The sequence below is a fragment of the Scyliorhinus canicula genome, chromosome 7, assembly GCF_902713615.1.
Source record: "Scyliorhinus canicula chromosome 7, sScyCan1.1, whole genome shotgun sequence".
NCBI lineage: Eukaryota > Metazoa > Chordata > Chondrichthyes > Carcharhiniformes > Scyliorhinidae > Scyliorhinus > Scyliorhinus canicula.
Genome location: NC_052152.1, coordinates 190,372,530 through 190,390,755, shown reverse-complemented (window position 1 = coordinate 190,390,755; position 18,226 = coordinate 190,372,530). Strand labels below are relative to the sequence as shown.

At 44.8% G+C, this 18,226-nt stretch overlaps 1 protein-coding gene and 1 long non-coding RNA gene across 2 annotated transcripts in view; both read left to right on the top strand.

Moving 5' to 3' along the window:
* Positions 1–18,226, top strand: part of lsm14b (LSM family member 14B) — a 78,106-nt gene that overhangs the window by 20,381 nt on the left and 39,499 nt on the right. The gene's annotated exons all lie outside the window — the stretch shown is intronic.
* Positions 434–4,698, top strand: LOC119969640. The gene is made up of 2 exons (XR_005461434.1): positions 434–565; positions 2,541–4,698. It is a non-coding gene; the product is annotated as an uncharacterized LOC119969640 (long non-coding RNA).

The following is an 18,226-nucleotide window of genomic DNA, read 5'->3' as shown; positions in this document are numbered from 1 at the left end:
GCACTCTGATACTGATTCTGAGCATTTCCCATTTCTCCCAAGGAGTTATTCATAAGTGTACTGCAGAAGTTTTGCATTATTACATCCTTTGAGGTATCCTTTGGGGCAGCATGGTAGCACGGTGGTTAGCATCAATGCTTCACAGCTCCAGGGTCCCAGGTTCGATTCCCGGCTGGGGCACTGTCTGTGCGGAGTCTGCACGTCCTCCCCGTGTGTGTGTGGGTTTCCTCCGGTTTCCTCCCACAGTCCAAAGATGTGCGGGTTAGGTGGATTGGCCATGCTAAATTGCCCTTAGTGTCCTAAAAAATAATGTTAATGGGGGTTGTTGGGTTACGGGTATAGGGTGGATACATGGGCTTGAGTGGGGTGATCATTGCTCGGCACAACATTGAGGGCCGAAGGGCCTGTTCTGTGCTGTACTGTTCTAATTCTAATTACTGCCTGTGCTGCTCTTGTGGATGTCTTGTACTGAGTGCCAGGGAGTCTTGTTGTGACCAGCGTTCTTCCTGAATTCTTTGATGGTTTGAGATCTTGGCAGTGCACAAATTAACTGATGTTTTCCCTTGTAAGTACACAACTGGCTGTAATAAGCATCAAGTACAATTGAGTTTACTCATTTGGTCTGATGGCACAATTATCTGGCACAATTATCTGTCCTGATCATAATAGATTTTGCCTGACACGCACCTATTGAAATATGCAGTTAGCCAAAAGTATGATTGCAGTATATGACCAAGCATTGCATAACTACCAAAATGGATCAGTACATTTTTTTAATTGTGTAGTTTTCCCAGTAAGCCCACAAAGCCTTTGCATTCTGTTTTAGTAGCATATGATGGTGAATATTGGTCATCTAAAACCATAGACTTGCGTTAAGAACACTCTGAACAATACTTAATGCCTCTAATTGGTCTATTTGGTTTTGCCTTCATCTCCATCTTAAAGCTCCATCCCTTGTAATCTATTCATTTCCATTCCTAGAACATGCCAGCTGCTATTCTGCTGACCAGGCCTGTTTTCTGTTTCCACTTTACAAAAATAACCACTGTCCTTCCACTGCTGTATGCATCTTCAGTTCATAACACATCCATTAACTGTATAGGACAAATCAAAAAGATGGCCTTTCTGGTTGAGTGCTGAATGTGCTCTACTATTTTGTAGACATCATCAAAACCAAACAGCACAATACCAAGTGAATAAATTATTATCCAAGCATTTGCCCTGTGAAGGATTCAAAGAACTAAAAAATCAAGGTCTGCTATGAACATTTTAATGCCTGTTCCTTCCACAGAAGGGAGACCCACAAAAGACTAATTGGATGAAGTAGACTAAATTGTCAGTGTCCTCCAACAAAAGAATCATTAGAAGGTACTTTGGGGTTGATTTCTGAATAAGGGTTGGCTGGCCCTTTTCTACTAAATAAAGTGCTTGTGGGTGAATAATTTGAACAACATAATATGGAATCTTGGTTCTAGAAGTTTGAAAGAAGGCTCAAGGATAACTGAACTTGATGAAAATGGAAATTAGTAGGATTCTAGAGACCCAAGGTACTGTTTACCAAGAATGTGGCTATATAAAACTTCTAAAGGCAAGACATTTGAGTGAAGTAGACAGCAGAATCCAAAAGGGGAATATCAAAGGCTGAACAGTACAACTGCTGGCACCCTCAGATCGGGGAGGAAGACTAGTTCTCCACCCAACAATCAGACAATTCCATCTCAGCCTCCTGAGGCTGTTTCTCCAAGCTGCAGCAGATTGCAGATTCTCCCATGAGCTGTGTGTTGTGTTGTAACTATTAACTGGATTTGACTGAGTTACTAAATTGGATGTTGCTTGGAAATGGTGTCGGAGTTTGGGAAACAAGGGTATATTTTGGGTGCAGGAGGTATAATGTTGGTCTTGATATTCTAATAGTGTATACATCTGGTTTGGTTCCTCACTAGCTTGTACATGCTTCTTCAAGTCCACACTGTCACCACTAAGAACCAGTGCTTTAGGTTCTGTTTTGAGACTCTGGGGTTCTTAACAGAGACAGTAAAATAATTCTCTACTTGATTTTTGAGCTGTTGAAAAACCAGAATTAATAATGTAAATTATACAGTTAAAATGAGCATTCTCGGGCAGCACGGTGGCCTAGTGGTTAGCACAAGTGCCTCACGGCGCTGAGGTCCCAGGTTCGATCCCGGCTCTGGGTCACTGTCCGTGTGGAGTTTGCACATTCTCCCCGTGTCTGCGTGGGTTTCGCCCCCACAACCCAAAAATGTGCAGAGTAGGTGGATTGGCCACACTAAATTGCCCCTTAATTGGAAAAAATAATTGGGTAATCTAAATTTAAAAAAAAAATGAGCATTCTGAAATCTCAAATCAAACCATTAGTGTAGAAGAATCCATTCAGCCCATGCCTGAATCTTGTCTTGATCAACAGGTAGGGGTTGTTGCACTTGGTCATTAAATTTCACGTGCCCATAATTTTTTTTAAATTATGTATTCATGGCATACAATGGCTTGTTATAACATTAACTCTGTTTCTCCCTCCACAGATGCTTCCCCCTCCAGATGCTACCAAGAGTTCTTGTCCAGCATTTTCTTTTAATTCTTTGCCTGAGATTTGGCTAGCTGTTTTGCCTGTGGCTCAACAGCTATTTGGCAAATGCTGTTTTGCATGAATTGTACGTTAAATTCTATCCTGAATCCAAGGTGTGATCTGCACTGCATGCAGCTGGTCCAAATTAAAACTAATAACACTCCAACTGGCTTTAACCAATAGGTATCTTATGGTGAATTCTGTAAATAAAATAGCTTTTACAATTAACAGCTTTTCTGGAAATGTTTTGAAGCAACCCGATGAATGCCACTTGTACAGATTAGGTGCAGACCTTTGGAACAACCCGAATCCTTCTGTTGTCAGATTCTTCTCAACCAAACTACAGATAGACCTGGCCACCTACATATCGAGGACTAAATACAATTCACATCTGTATCCCACTAAAGTTCCATCACCTAATACATCTTCATATTGCCTGCTGCAGGAAATCTCCAGCAATCAAAACCATATCCCATTAGCCAGCCATCTTGAAACAAGTAAATGGTATAAAATCAAACATTACCTCACTTTATGACTCCTTAATTACAGCTTTAGTAGGCCAGTCTGTACTTTAAACCAGGATTTTTGATAACATTACTGCCACAAATATGAAATGTATATCAATTATAATATGCATAAGAAATGTTAAATGAATATCACTTGAACAAGTGTCGGGGGGGTTTATTGGGTTACTCATCCAATGGCAGCATGGTGGTTTGCACTACTGCCTCATAGTGCTGAAGACTTGGGTTCAATCCCAGCCCTGGCTCACTGCCTACATGGAGTTTGTAGGTTTCTCCCCCCACAACACAAAGATGTGCAGGGTAGGTGAATTGGCCATGCTAAATTGCCCCTTAATTGGGGACTTGAATAAATATTAATCATCCAGTACTTAAATCCCTCAATTGTGCAAGGCAAGGGAGAAGACTTATTTGAAAGTTATTGTTTTTATAGCTTATTGTTTACAAATAATTTGCTGGATACACTTTCCTGGTATACCAGACAATATTTTGTCAGCTTGGTTTAATTTCTGGCATTCTTATCACTGGTTGGGTAAGATGGTTGTGGCTTTGCATGCCAAAACAAGTCCAAAGCACAGAATTTATTCTGATACTTGAATAATGGTAGTCATGCATGGGCTATCAAACTGAGGTCCCATCTGTCTGTTTTCAGTTGTTCAACCACAAACTAAATGTCCATGATGTGATTGCAAAAGAAAGGAATTCTCGCCAGTGTTCTGGCAACCTTCAGCTACAAAAACTATAACCAATCATGATTCTCATTTGCTGTCCTTGAAAACTTGATGCATATAAACAATTGTCATAATATAATTTGCCTCAAATAATTTATTCTAGAGGCTTTAATAATGAAGTTTATCAAATATCCAATGTTATTGAATTTTATGAACCAATAAATGGCTTTTGCAACTGATTTAATTTCAAAGAACTTGATGCTGATGAACATTAGGTTGATATCTCTAGAGATTTATATACATCTGTCTTGCATTTGCAGTACAATATTATAATTAATGGACTAGTGGAGCACAAACCAATATTAAAATTATGGACATGTAATAACTGACTCGGTATGAAGGATGATTTTTTTTCCACTGGTATTGACATTGTCAGACATCAAGAGTTGTCAATTTTTGGAGGCCGCAATACTCTAGTCTGGTCATGACCACCACATGATGTTGACAAGAAATTACAGCATCGTGGCTGGCTATAGGGTGGGATCTCTACTTCAAGGATATGAAGATAAAGGACTGTGACCCAACTGCTGCCCTTGGGATGAATTAATTTATTTAAAAAATAAAATCAAGCCTGTGATCGTTAACTGACTTTAATATCTCATCACACTGCATCCAGGTTGGAATGTAATAAATACTGAAGATTAATCTGTTTTGGCAGATGAGATTATCGCTGGTGGGCTATCCAAACTAATGTTTTTGTTTCATCCACAGTTTAAAATCTTACTAGTTTATCTCTGGTATATATTTGTTTCCTGATTGCAGTAGATATACTCATAGTTTCTATTCTATTACACATTTCCCATCCCTTTTTTGTGCAATCTTCTATGGCTGTTAGTAATGCAATAAAAACAAAATTCCAAAAGAGGCAGTCTCCTACCATTTTCTTCAAACACCCTCACAAAATCCAACCACTACTTTTACTTATTCTTCTGTCTTGTCCCTGCACTTTACTTTGTTGCATCTTTCAGTCTGCCCAAACGTTTCAGTGAGTGAATTGCCTTTGCAGTGCAGTTAATTTGTCTATAAAACCACATGCACATCACAAGATTCCAGAAAGATCAATTGTCATAAATAGCCCATTGATTTGTTTTGGCCTTCGCAGATGAAGGACACATTGATGTTGCCAGGAAACTAGGTGAGCACCTGAAAGTTTAAGCCATAGGATCTTTCTTGCACGTCTGAATGTGGGGAGAACCCTAGTTTACCATTTTATTTGGAAGCCTGCACCAGTCCATCAGTATTGCACTAACATATCACCCTGCCTGCAGTCCTAGAATGGGTCTTCCAAAAGCCTTCAGACTCTAGGTGAATGTAGCCACAAGTCAGATATGATTCAATTAAAAAACCAACTGACATAACCCTCCATACTTTTGTTGCTGCCAAACTAGACTATTCCAATGCTTTCCTGGCTCACTTCCCATTTCCCTCACTGCATAGTATTCGACACTTTCAAAACTTTTGCCTGTATCAAGTATTTTTATTGGACTTTTGGTATATGAACAGTTACAGAACTATTCAAAATCGACACATGTATCAGAAAAAAAAACACCATTTGTAGTTTCAATTATATACCACATAGTTTTGATATATAAAATTTATATTACAAGGTGCCTTTGTTAAGGTCAAAAGAAAGTCCGAAAAAAAGACAACTGAGCGCCCCGAGGTCGTGTGAGGCTGACCGCTGGCTGTGTTCCCCTGAGAGGGGGCTTTTTGTACGGTTATGGGGGTATCCCCATCTGAGAGCCCCTTGTGGCCGGCCATTACTGGTGTACGGCCTTTCTCTCTCTCTCTCTCTCCCTCCCCCCCCCACCTTGGTTGTTGCCTGGTACCGAGCAGTGTTGGGGGGGTTGTCCACTGGGTGTAGTTGCTGCTGCTGTTGCGCTTCCTTTGGTGTGTGTCTGCCCCCTCCCTTTCCTCTTTGCTTTGTGGCCTTTTCTGGTGTCCCACCACCTTCCCTAACTTATTGGTTGCTGATTACAAACAGGTCTTTGGACATGTTGGTGAACAGTCTCCATGTACTGTGGAAGCCTTCCTCTGGTGTATTTTATTTTCTCTACTTATGAGAAATTGTGCCAGGTCGGACAGCCAATCTGCACATTTGGGTGGCGCTGCCGATTGCCAGCCAAGCAGGAGGCTCCAGCGGGCGATCTGGGAGCCAAAGGCTAGGACGTCCACCCCTCTCCCCATGAAGAGCACTGGCTATTCTGACACCCCAAAGACCCCCACTAACGGACAAGGCTCCACCTTCACCCCCACAACCCTGGACATGGTCTCAAAGAAGGATGACCAGTACCCAACAATCTGGGGCAAGTCCAGAACATGTGGGTGTGGTTGGTCAGGCCTCCCTGGCACCTTTCACACTTGTCCTTCACCACCTCTGTGGGGAACCTGCTCATGTCCTGGTTAGGTGTGCCCTGTGCACCACCTTTAATTGTGTTAGGTGTAGCCCTGCGCAAGTGGAGATGAAGTGTGCCCTGTGCAGTTCTTTGAACCAGAGTCTTTCCCCTATCTCTCTGCCTAGCTCTTCCTCCCATTTCTCCCTCGTCTCGTCTGGGCCTGAACGTACCTCCGCCAGTAATCGTCCATACATCCACACAGTTCCCATCTCCTAGTTCGCCCGCAGGAGTAAGTCTGTCCAGTAGTGAGTGTCCTGGTATCTGGGGGAATGTCGTGATTTCCTTGCAGAGGAAGATTTTGATTTGGTTGTATCTTAGCTCGTTCCCTTTTAGGGGCTGGAACTTGTCCGTGCATTTCCCCAGGGTCCCTACTCTGCCTCCTACGTACATGTCTCTTACTGTCAGAGCCACTTTGCCCTGACTCCACCTTTTCAAGCGGGCGCCAATTGTCGCGGGGTTGAACGTATGGTGTTTGCAGAAGGAGACCAGAGGACATCAGACCAAAAGTGATGTTGCAGTTGGTTCAACGTTCTCAGCACGGCTACTACCACTGAGCTTTTTGAGTATCTGGCTGGGAGATGGGAGGGTGGCCGTGGCCAGTGCTCAGAGGGATGCCCCATGCAGGAACTCTTCCATCCTGCTCAATGTTCCTTCACTGATCCCTGAAGCCTTTCTGTGGTAGCCACCTTGAACATGTGTGTGTGGTTGGCCAGGCCTCCCTGGCACCTGAATTGGAGGTTCAGGAGGGCCAGGCCTCCCATGTTCCTCCTTCTTCGTAGGACCTTATTCCTAATCCTCGGGCTCTTCCCCCCCCCCCCCCCACACACACACACACATCCCCACACAAACACCATGATGAGTTCATCAACTGTGCTGAAGAAGGCCTTGGGGATTAAGATTGGGAGGGATCTTAACAGGAAAAGGAACCTGGGCAGTACGTTCATCTTCATCGTCTGCACTCTCCCTGGCAGGGAGAATGGGAGCGAGTTCCACCTCTGCAGTTTCCATTTTATCTCTTTCATCAGACTTGTCATGTTCCATTTGTAGATCCGTATCCAGTCGTGGGCTATTTGATCCAGGCCAGTTTGAACAGCAACTTGCCCAGTTCTGCCTCCCCTGCGGGTTCACCAGGAAGTTTTGCTCTTGCTCAGCTTAAGTTTGTAACCTGAGAAAGCTCCAAACTCCTTTCGGAGTTCCATTATTCCTCCCATGCTGAGCAGGGGGTTCAAGATATAGAGGAGCAGGTCATCCAGGTAGAGTAAGACTTTATGTTCTCTGTCTCCACTTTGAATGCCTCTCCACCCCTTCGCTGCTGTAAGAGCGATCGGCAGTGGCTCAATTGCCAGGGCTCAATTGCCAGGGCAAACAGGGGGAATAAAGGGCATACCTGCCTCATGCCACAGTGCAGCCGGAAGTATCTAGAGCTGGTGGTGTTTGTCCGCATGCTCACCATGGGAGCGCTGTACAATAGTTTCACCCATGAGGAGAACCCTGGCCCAAACCTAACCAGTTCCAGTATTGCTATAAAGTAATTCAATTTGATCCTCTCGAAGGCCCTTCCTGCGTCCAGGGATACGATTACTTTTGATGTGTCCTCCCTGGGTGGGATTTTGAACATGTTCGACAGACGCCTATTAATTCACTGCCCTTCACAAAGCCCATCTGATCTTCCGCGATTACCTCTGGCACGCAACTCTCCTGTAGCCACTCCAGGGCCTTAGCCAGGATTTTCACCTCCAATTCAGGTGCCAGGGAGGCCTGGTCAACCACACCCAGTGAAGATCCAAAGATTTCTGTCAAGGCCTCAGAAATTTCCTCTCTTGCCTCCTTCAGTATTCTGGGGTAGATCCCATCAGGCCCTGGGGACTTATCCACCGTAATATTTTTCAAGACACCCAACACCTCGTCTTTTTGGATCTCGATGTGACCCAGGGTATCTACACACCGTTCGCCAGACTCAACATCCACCAATTATTTCTCTTTGGTTAATACTGATGCAAAGTATTCATTTAGTTCCTCGCCCATTTCCTCAGGATCCACACATAGATTCCCTCCCCTGTCCTTCAGTGGGCCAACCCTTTCCCTGGCTACCCTTGTGCTTTTTATGTATCTGTAAAAAGCCTTGGGATTTTCCTTAACCCTATTTGCCAATGACTTTTCGTGACTTTTAGCTCTCCTGACTCCTTGCTTAAGTTCCTTCCTACTTTCCTTATATTCCACACAGGCTTTGTCTGCTCCCAGCCTTCTAGCCCTGACAAATGCCTCCTTTTTCTTTTTGACGAACCTACAATATCCCTCATTACACAAGGATCGCAAATTTTGCCATATTTATCCTTCTTCCTCACAGGAACATGACGGTCCTGACATTTGAAAGCTTCCCACATGTCAATGTTGATTTACCCTCAAACATCCGCCAACAATCTATGTTCTTCAGTTCCTGCCTGATATTGTTATAATTAGCCTTCTCCCAATTTAACACATTCACCCTTGGACCACTCTTATCCTTGTCCACCAGCTTAAAACTTACTGAATTGTGGTCACTGTTCCCGAAATGCTCCCCTACTGAAACTTCTACCACCTGGCCAGGCTCATTCCCCAATACCCGGTCCAGTACAGCCCCTTCCCTAGTTGGACTATCTACATATTGTTTTAAGAAGCCCTCCTGTATACTCCTTACGAACTCTGCCCCGTCCAAGCCCACAGCACTAAGTGAGTCCCAGTCAATATTGGGGAAGTTTAAAGTCTCCCATCACAACAACCCGGTTACTTTTACTCCTTTCCAAAATCTGTCTACCTATCTGCTCCTCTCTCCCGCTGGCTGTTGGGTGGCCTGTAGTAAACTCCCAACATTGTGACTGCACCCTTCTTATTCCTGATCTCTACCCATATAGCCTCACTGCCCTCTGAGGTGTCCTCCTGTAGTACAGCTGTGATATTCTCCCTAACCAGTAGCGCAACTCCTCCGCCCCTTTTACTTCCCCATCTATCCCGCCTGAAACATCTAAATCCTGGAATGTTTAGCTGCCAATCCTGTCCTTCCCTCAACCAAGTCTCTGTAATGGCAACACCATTATAGTTCCAAGTACTAATCCAAGCTCTAGGTTCATCTGCCTTACCTGTCATACTTCTTGCATTAAAACATATGCACTTCAGGCCACCAGTCCTGCTATTTTCAGCAACATCTCCCTTCCTCAGAGCCATAGTGGCCCTATTTCCTAGTTCTCCTTCAATTTTATCACCTTCTGACCTATTGCTCTGGTGCGCACCCCCCTGCCATACTAGTTTAATCCTGTGTGACACTAGCAAACCTCACAGCCAGGATATTTATGCCTCTCCAGTTTAGATGCACCCCGTCCTTATACAGGTCACACCTGCCCCAGAAGAGCTCCCAGTGGTCCAGATAACTGAAACCCACCCTCCTACACCAGCTGTTTAGCTGCTCTATCTTCCTATTTCTAGCCTCAATGGCATGTGGCACAGGGAGTAATCCTTGAGGCTGTCTTTTAACTTTCTGCCTAGCTCCCTGAACTCCTGCTGCAGGACCTCATCCCCCTTCCTGCCTATGTCGTTAGTACCAATATGTACCACGACCTCTGCCTGTTTGCCCTCCCCTTCAGGATGCCCGCTACCCATTCTGAGACATCCTGAACCCTGGCACCAGGGAGGCAAGATACCATTCTGGAGTCTCTTTCACGTCCACAGAAGCACCTATCTGTGCCCCAAAGGTCAAATTCCATTTGCAGTAGTTCCACGATTGAGGCTGTGGAGTACCGCTGGTCATGTTCCAGTATGGAGTCGACCAGTTGCTGCCTAGCCGCCCTCTCCATCCTATCTCTGAGAGCACTGTGTGCTATAATCTTCCCCCTTATCACCGCCTTCAGTGCCTCCCAGAATGTAGAGGGTACGACCTCCCCATTCTGGCTGCAAGTTACATACCCATCAATGGCTTGTGATATTTTCTCACAGAGCGGCGAGGAGGGCTACATCCAGTGTCCATAAGGTGCGCTGGGCCCGGCCCGTCTTCAGCCTCGCATCTATGTAGTGTGGTGCATGGTCGAAGATTACTATTGTGAAGCATTCCTCCCCTACCACCCCTGGAAGCACCGATTTTCCCTCTACAAAGGAGTCAATCCTGGTGTAAACCCTGTGGATGTGGAAGAAGGAGAACTCCTCCCTTGGGTGAGTGAACCTCCATGGGTGCATTGCCCTCGGCTGTTTCCCCGCTTTGGAGCTGGATCTGTCCGTCCGTGGGTCCTGTACGCAGTTGAAGTCTGCGCCCCCACCCCCCCATGTTGAGTTGGTAGAAGTCTATTTCATGGATTGGGGATTTCTGTCATGGTTTTCTTTATAAAGTCTGCTTCATCCCAGTTGGGGGCATACACATTCACAAGCATCGCTAATCATAAGATATTGTTTCCCCCTTTCTGCCAGGCACTCTCCCCCTGCGAGAACTGTGCAGCGGCCCCCTCTCCCCTTCCCCATGCTACCAAGTTCACTATTGTGGTGGCTACCCCTCTAAATGTAACCACCCTCCCGAGCAATCTCTCCATTCTCTGCCTGTTGTGTTTCTCTCTCCCTCTCCCTCCCCCTTCTTGAGACTTGCATTTATGTGAAAGCAAGGCAACTTCATCCCGCACAATTGTTCGTTTTGATGTTGCTGTTGCTTTCTCAATTTGTTCTTGAACTCCTGCTTCACCTGGTGTAGTACAATGTGTTCCCTGTTCTAGTAGATCACCCACAGTTTGGCCGGGTACAACATCCCAAACCATATCTTGCTTTTAAACAGAGCTTTTTTGGCTCCATTGAATTTGGTCCGGCGCTTGGTCAGGTCTGCTCCAATGTCTTGGTACATGCAAATTGTGTACCCTTTCCATTTGCAAGACCGTGTGTGCCTTGCCCAGTTCAAGATCCTCTCCTTGTCTTGGAATCAGTGCAGCTTGGCGATGATGGCCTGTGATGGTTCTCCTGTTTTTGGCCTCTGACAGAGTGACTTGTGGCCCCTGTCCACATCTGGGGCCTTTGGGAAGCTTTCGCCCCCAACCAACTTACCCAGCATTTGAGCCACTGCAGTCAGTGCCCTCCAGCAGACCCACAATTCAGAGGTTCTGACGGTGTGACCATTTCTCTTGGTCCTCTGCCTTCCCCTTGAGCGCTCCCTGGGCCACCACCTCTGCTTCCAAAGGGACGATCCGGTCACCTTGGTCAGTAGCTGCCTTCTTGAGCTCCTGCACCTTTGCTTCCTGCGCCTCCAGTCGCTGCTCTTTCCTCTCCATCATCTCCTTAAAGGGCGCCAAGGAAACTGCGACTGCCAACTTTGCTGTTGCCATAATCTCCTTTAAAGTGTCTCTGTGTTAAAGGAGCTCCTGTGTTCGGAGTTCCATCTATTGACCTATTGGCGGGTAGGTCGTTATTTGTGCCGGCAATGCGGTTTGCTCCATCGTGTCCTGTTCTGCCTCGCTCCATGTGTCCACTGCCTCATCCTTTCACTCCTGGCTCTTACTGGTCTTATTGCCCCTTCGGCCCTTTTGTTGATTTGAGGGCATATCTCTGTGTCTGTGGTGGTTTCGGAGAAGGGTGGTGGGGGGGAGGGGAAGGGGGGGTTAGTTGGCTCAGTGGCCGATTGTTGGGCTAAAAGTGCCTAGTTCAGAGTTTCCAAGAGGAGAGCCATCTTTCCTGTGACTGCTCAGCAGATCTCCGCCACAGGTAAGTCTCCTTGCCTGTATCCTAACCTAAGGGTCGGGAAATGCCCCATCCCCCAGCAGCTTCTCGAACATGGCCGCTATATATGCCCCAGCGTCCGCTCCTTCATATCCCTCTGGGAGCCCAACGACCCTCAAGCTCTGCCAGCGGGACCTGTTCTCTAGGTCCTCCACCTTCTCCAGGAGCCTTTTCTGCTGGTCTCTTAGCATCCCCACCTCCAAATGTTTGATGGTCCTCCTGGTCAGCCAGTGCCTTCTCTACTTTCTGGATCGCCCGATCTTGGGTACCCAATCTAAGTTCCAGACGCGAAATTGCCTCTTTAATCGGGTCCAAGCAGTCCTGCTTTTGCTTGACAAAGCCCTCCTGGATAACTTGCATCAACTGCTCCGTTGACCGCTGCGTCGACAAGCCAGAGGACCGATCCTCAGGCATGCTTCCTCCCGGTGCAGCGTCAGCCCAAGCCTTTTCTGTCCTTCTGTTTCTGCCTTTGCAAGCACTCCTAGTCCTCCTCTCCATGCACCAATGTGGGAATTCAGTTCACAATTGTCTCTGTCATCAATTTTTCAAATCAAGTCCGGTAGAAAATCGGGGGAAAAGGAAAAGGTCCAAAAGTCCGACACGAGCGGGAGCCACCAAATGTGTGACTTACTCCTTCATTGCCGCCACCAGAGGTCCCCTCATCTGTTCTTTCAACATGTCAATGTGAAAATTTATCTTGTGAAACTCTAATCAATTGATTATATTCTCAATAAAATATAGGAATTTGTTATAAAATAGTTTACTGGAAAATAATATTTCAGTACACACTCATCTTTAACTGCTATTCTGATGTTATGAAATTCATAATGCAAGACATTACACTATTAAAATACAGTGAAGCAACACAGCTGAACTGAACTTCAGATGAAAGAAAAGTGTAGATGGCTAATATCAGGAACGAGACAACAAAGATACTTATCGACTAATCCAATATCACTTGTGTGCAAACTTTTAGAATCAATAATTAAAACTAAAATGAGTGAGCTTCATGCATTGATGAAGGAGTGCCAAAATGGATTTTGTAAAGGCAAATCGAACTTGGCACAGTTAATACAGTTTGTTTTTTTTGCAACGGTGGCACATCATTGATAGATAAAACATGTGGTGTACTTGGATTTTCAGAAAACTTTTGCCAATGAGGAACTGTGGAAACATGAATAAAAAGCTGATTTATAGACAAGAAATCAAGAGTTAGGATAATGGATGTTTCTTCATTTGAAGAAGGTGGCCTTCTTTAATGGTTAGTGCTCGAACCACTTTTGTTCTCGGCATGAATGGATGATTTGGCATTGGGAATATGATATTGATTATTGCTGATAGCGCAATGAAGTGGGTCTGGATATGAATGAGAAGTACAATACAAAACAAAAAGAATGAATAGAAAAGGGGATCAAATGGCACATGTAATTGTAAATTTCACTTAATGTGGACAAGTGTGAAGTTACACATTTTAGGAAGAAACCAGGGATGAGAATATTTTTTTTTTAAATTTAGAGTACCCAATTATTATTTTTTTCCAATTAAGGGGCAATTTAGCAAGGCCAATCCACCTAACCTGCACATCTTTGGGTTGTGGGGATGCAACCCACGCAGACACGGGGAGAATGTGCAAACTCCACACGGACAGTGACCCAGGGCTGGGATTCAAATCCGGGTCCTCAGCGCCATAGGCAGCAGTGCTAACCACTGTGCCAAGTGCTGCCCCCCAGGAATGAGAATATGAAGTCAAATGGAAATTATAAACTCAAAAAGGACGTGGATGGACAGTGGGTTCAATACAGAATTCTTGGGAAGTATAAGTGCAGATCAATTAAGATCACGACAAGATTTTGAGGTTGATAACCAGGGCAAAGACGTAAAAGTGTAGAGAAGTACTGTAATAAATGTGTCCAAGGACATAGACTACTATGGAATACTGTGCACAGTTTTAGGATCTCATCATAGAAATTAAATTAAAGCCATAGCAAATACACCAGATTGAATTATCAATATATTCTTCTGGTAACCTCTCGAAGCATGGAAGACACATGGTGAGAACCTGCACGTGGAGTATTTTAACATGGGGAGGCTGTTGGGCTGTAGCTGCCAAATGGTTCTGACTGAACAGGAGACTTTCCCACTTTTACCACCTGCCAGAGGTGCAATGGAAGAATTTTCAGCTTGATGATCAGCCGGCTTGGCCACATCATTAATGCACTTTACACAGCCATCAAGTCCGGCAGTTAGTCCTTTTTAAAATAAATTTTGGAGTACCAATTCTTTTTTTCCAATTAAGGGGCAATTTAGCGTGGCCAATTCACCTACCCTGCACATTTGTTTTGGGTTGCGGGGGTGAGAACCACGCATTGGTTGTTAGTCTTCAAACCAAAGCATCTGGATCAGACACAATGATACAGTGCACAAATCATCAGGCTGATATTAGGAGTGAGAGACAATGGTTTAAAGCAGAGACTTGAGCACCTTAATTGTTTCCGCTAAAGTATAGAAAGTTAAGAGTTCCGTAACATTTATTTAAATTGTGTTGCTTTTATTAATAAACAGGAAAAAAAAACACATTCTTCCCATCAGGGATTTAATAATGTAAGATTCTGAACAATACGAGGTTAATCATATTATGCGACTAAATTAGCGAAGTAAAGACCACCTCACTAACATTGAGTCATAGATACATGACACTAACTTTATTTGCCAAATTGTGCAAGTGACTGAACAGAGCTGAAACACAAGTACATGGTTATGCACTTACCAGAATAACTCAGTAGATTATTTTGGCAATGATACTGTTCCTTATCAGTTATTCTCTTTCTTGAAACAGTAACACCTTTGACCCATCCCCAGCTGTCATTCTAAATTCTAATTATGTCACAAATAAACTGAATAATGAATTACCAACACAGTGATGATTACAGCATCACAAAGAACCATTACACAACATTTTGCAGTAATGGGTCATTTTTTGGGGAAAATATTTTTATTGAGTTTTCATATTTTATATCCAACAATTTACAAAACAACGCCAAACCAACACATATATTTACAACAGAGAGCATCCCAACAATAACTGTGGCCGTGACCACCATTTTTACATATTTGACATTCTCCAACATGGCCAAGACACGTATTTACAGACACTTATGTACAGTTTGATTCAGGCCTTGGCTTGCCTGCGAGCTGCTCTTCTGCGGCTTTTGTCCCTCCTGCTAGTACTAATAATCATAATAATCTTTATTAGTGCCACAAGTAGGCTTACATTAACACTGCAATGAAGTTACTGTGAAAAGCCCTTAGTTGCCACATTCCGGCGCCTGTTCGGGTACACAGAGGGAGAATTCAAAATGTCCAATTCACCTAGCAAGCACGTCTTCAGGACTTGTGGGAGGAAACCTGAGCATCCAGAGGAAACCCACGCAGACACAGGGAGACTCCACACAGTCAGTGACTCAAGCCAGGAAACGAAGCTGGGACCCTCGCGCTGTGACGCAACAGTGCTAACCACTGTGCTACCGTGCCATCCTTAATTAATTGTCCCTCGCATTCCACTTGTGTGTGTTCACTCCCCACTACCCCCCCCCCCCCCCCCAGGGCCCCCACCTTTCCTCCTCCCCATCCCACTCTGTTCCATGACGAGCCCGATGTCTTCCCCCCACCCCCTCCCCCACCAAACCTTATTGGTTGCTGGCTACCAAGTTGAAACCAGTTGGTGAACAGATTCCATATCCTATGGAAGCCTTCTTCCGATCTACGGATGGCGAATTTTATTTTCTCCAACCTGGGAAATTCCTCCAGGTCTGACAGCCAGCCTGCACCCTTGCATAGTGCTGCTGACCGCCAGTCGAGCAGGATTCTCCAGCAGGCAATCAGGGAGACAAAGGCTAGTGCATCACCCCCTCAACCCCCCCCCCCCCCCCCCCCCCCCCCACAACACCATGAAAAGCTCTGGCTGATCTGATACCCAACAAGTCTGGGGCAGGACCAGAATGGTTGGCCAGGCCTCCCTGGCTCTGTTTGCATATGTCCTCCACCTCCAGGGAAAACCAGCTCATTCAAATTCTGGTTAGGTACGCTCTGTGCACCACCTTTTGCTGCATTATGCTCAGCCCTGCACACATGGAGGTGGAGTTTGCCCTGTTCAGCACTTGGATCTAAAGTCCTCCCCCTACCTTGATGCCTAGTTCCTCCTTCCATCTTTTCCTTGTCTCATCCAGGGGGGAGCATACTTCCTCCAGCAGTCTGCCATACATGTCTGTATTCTTTCTGCTGTTGCTGCCCAGTGGTAGAACTGTACGTTTGACAGGGCCAGGCCTCCCACATTTCTCCTCCTTTGTAGGACCTTCTTTTGGATCATCGGGCTCTTTCACCTCCACACACACGCCATGATTAACCTGTCGACTGTGTTGAAAAAGGCCTTGTGAATGTAGATCGGGAGGGATCTGAACAGGAAGAGGAATCTGGGCAGTACGTTCATTTTGATTGTCTGCCAGGGAGAGTGGGAGTGAGCCCCACCTCTGTGGGTCCTTTTTGACTTCCTCCACCTGACTCGTCAGGTTCCATTTGTGGATCCATGTCCAGTCATGGGCTATTTCGATCCTCAGCTGGCGGAATTTAGTCTGGGCTCGTTTGAACCAATCCCCCCCAGCTCTGTCCCACCCCCCTGCGGGTTCACAGGGAAGATCTTGCTCTTGCTCAGGTTCAGCTTGTAACATGGGTTCATGAAAGGCAGGTCATGTTTAACTAATTTATTGGAATTCTTTGAGGACATTACGAGCTCGGTGGACAATGGGGAACCAGTGGCTGTGGTGTATCTGGATTTCCAGAACGCATTCGACAAGGTGGCGCACAAAAGGCTGCTGCATAGGATAAAGGTGCACAGTGTTATCGGTAATGTATTAGCATGGATAGAGGATTGGTTAACAAACAGAAAGCAAAGAGTGGGATAAATGGCGAGCCTTCATTTGTGATGAGAAGCCCATGAGGCCTTGTTGAATGGAATCGCATTGCCGGACTCGCTGGGCCGAGCGCCGGGAAGCTTGTGGCAATACCCGCTCACTACCACACTTAAAAATCTTTCCATAGAAATGCACTGCGACACAATTGGCTTTTTGAAAAAACGATTTAGTTTATTTTCTATATAATCTGAAGCTCTACCTCTAAACCAGCAGCTTTTAAAAAATGTATATAAGATAAATGATAGCATGTAATATAAATAATAAACTTTGCTATCATGTATTATGGGTCAGAGTTTAGAAAACTCCAAAGTATATCATGGAGTTCGCCTGACCCACGACTTTTAATAGATTTTGGTTATGGGGAGCACAAGGGTCCACTCTCCAGGTGTTATGCAACAGAGACCTTAAGTATTTTTAAAACAAAACTATGTTTATTCTATGAACCCAGTTAACATTTTATAAACACACAGTAAACATCTCATCAAATACCAACACACATAACCCCACAGATATAATACTCTATAGGTAACCCTTAACACCTTTCCAAGCAACATCCATCAGTTAAACCCTTTTTTTAATAAAGACAACAGGTTTAAAGTCTCTATAGAAACAGGTATTACTTTGAAATCATCAAGTGATCTGGAGACATTCTTTAGAGAGAGAGAGATAGATTATAGCTTCTTGTTTGAATAGAGCTCTATCCAACTGAAAACGAAACCAAAAACAGAGCCACACAGCAGCTTTTCAGCTCAAAACGAAAGTGAAAGACAGCCCAGCTCCACCCATATACTGACATCACTGCAGCTATTTGATAAACACCCATTTCTTAAACGTACATCCACCTGACACATGCTCGATACATAAGATAATAAAAATGTTCCTTTTTCTCCATACAGAGACTGTAATAGAAGCTTATTTTATACATGGTGAAATCTGCTGCAAAACTAGCTTAGCAAAATATTCAGCAGGCCAAGTATCATCTGTGGAGGAGAAACGGTCAACGTTTCAGGCCAATGACCTTTCACCGGAACTTGTTACGGATGTAAGAGGATTGAAGCACGTATAGAGGTGGTGGGGGAAGAACAAAAGGAAAGGTATGTGATTGGGTGGAAGGTAGATTAAATGAATAAAGGGATGATGGTACAGGCAAAAGGGGTGTTCGTGAGGCAATTAAAGAAAATTGGAAAATAATGCGAGAGGTGCTGCAAATGGGAAAGGAAGAATCATTACTAACATCTATCAAGCTTGCCATCCAAAAACAAGAAAAAAACAAAAGGAAAATGGGGGTAGAGGTTAGCACCGACTGTTG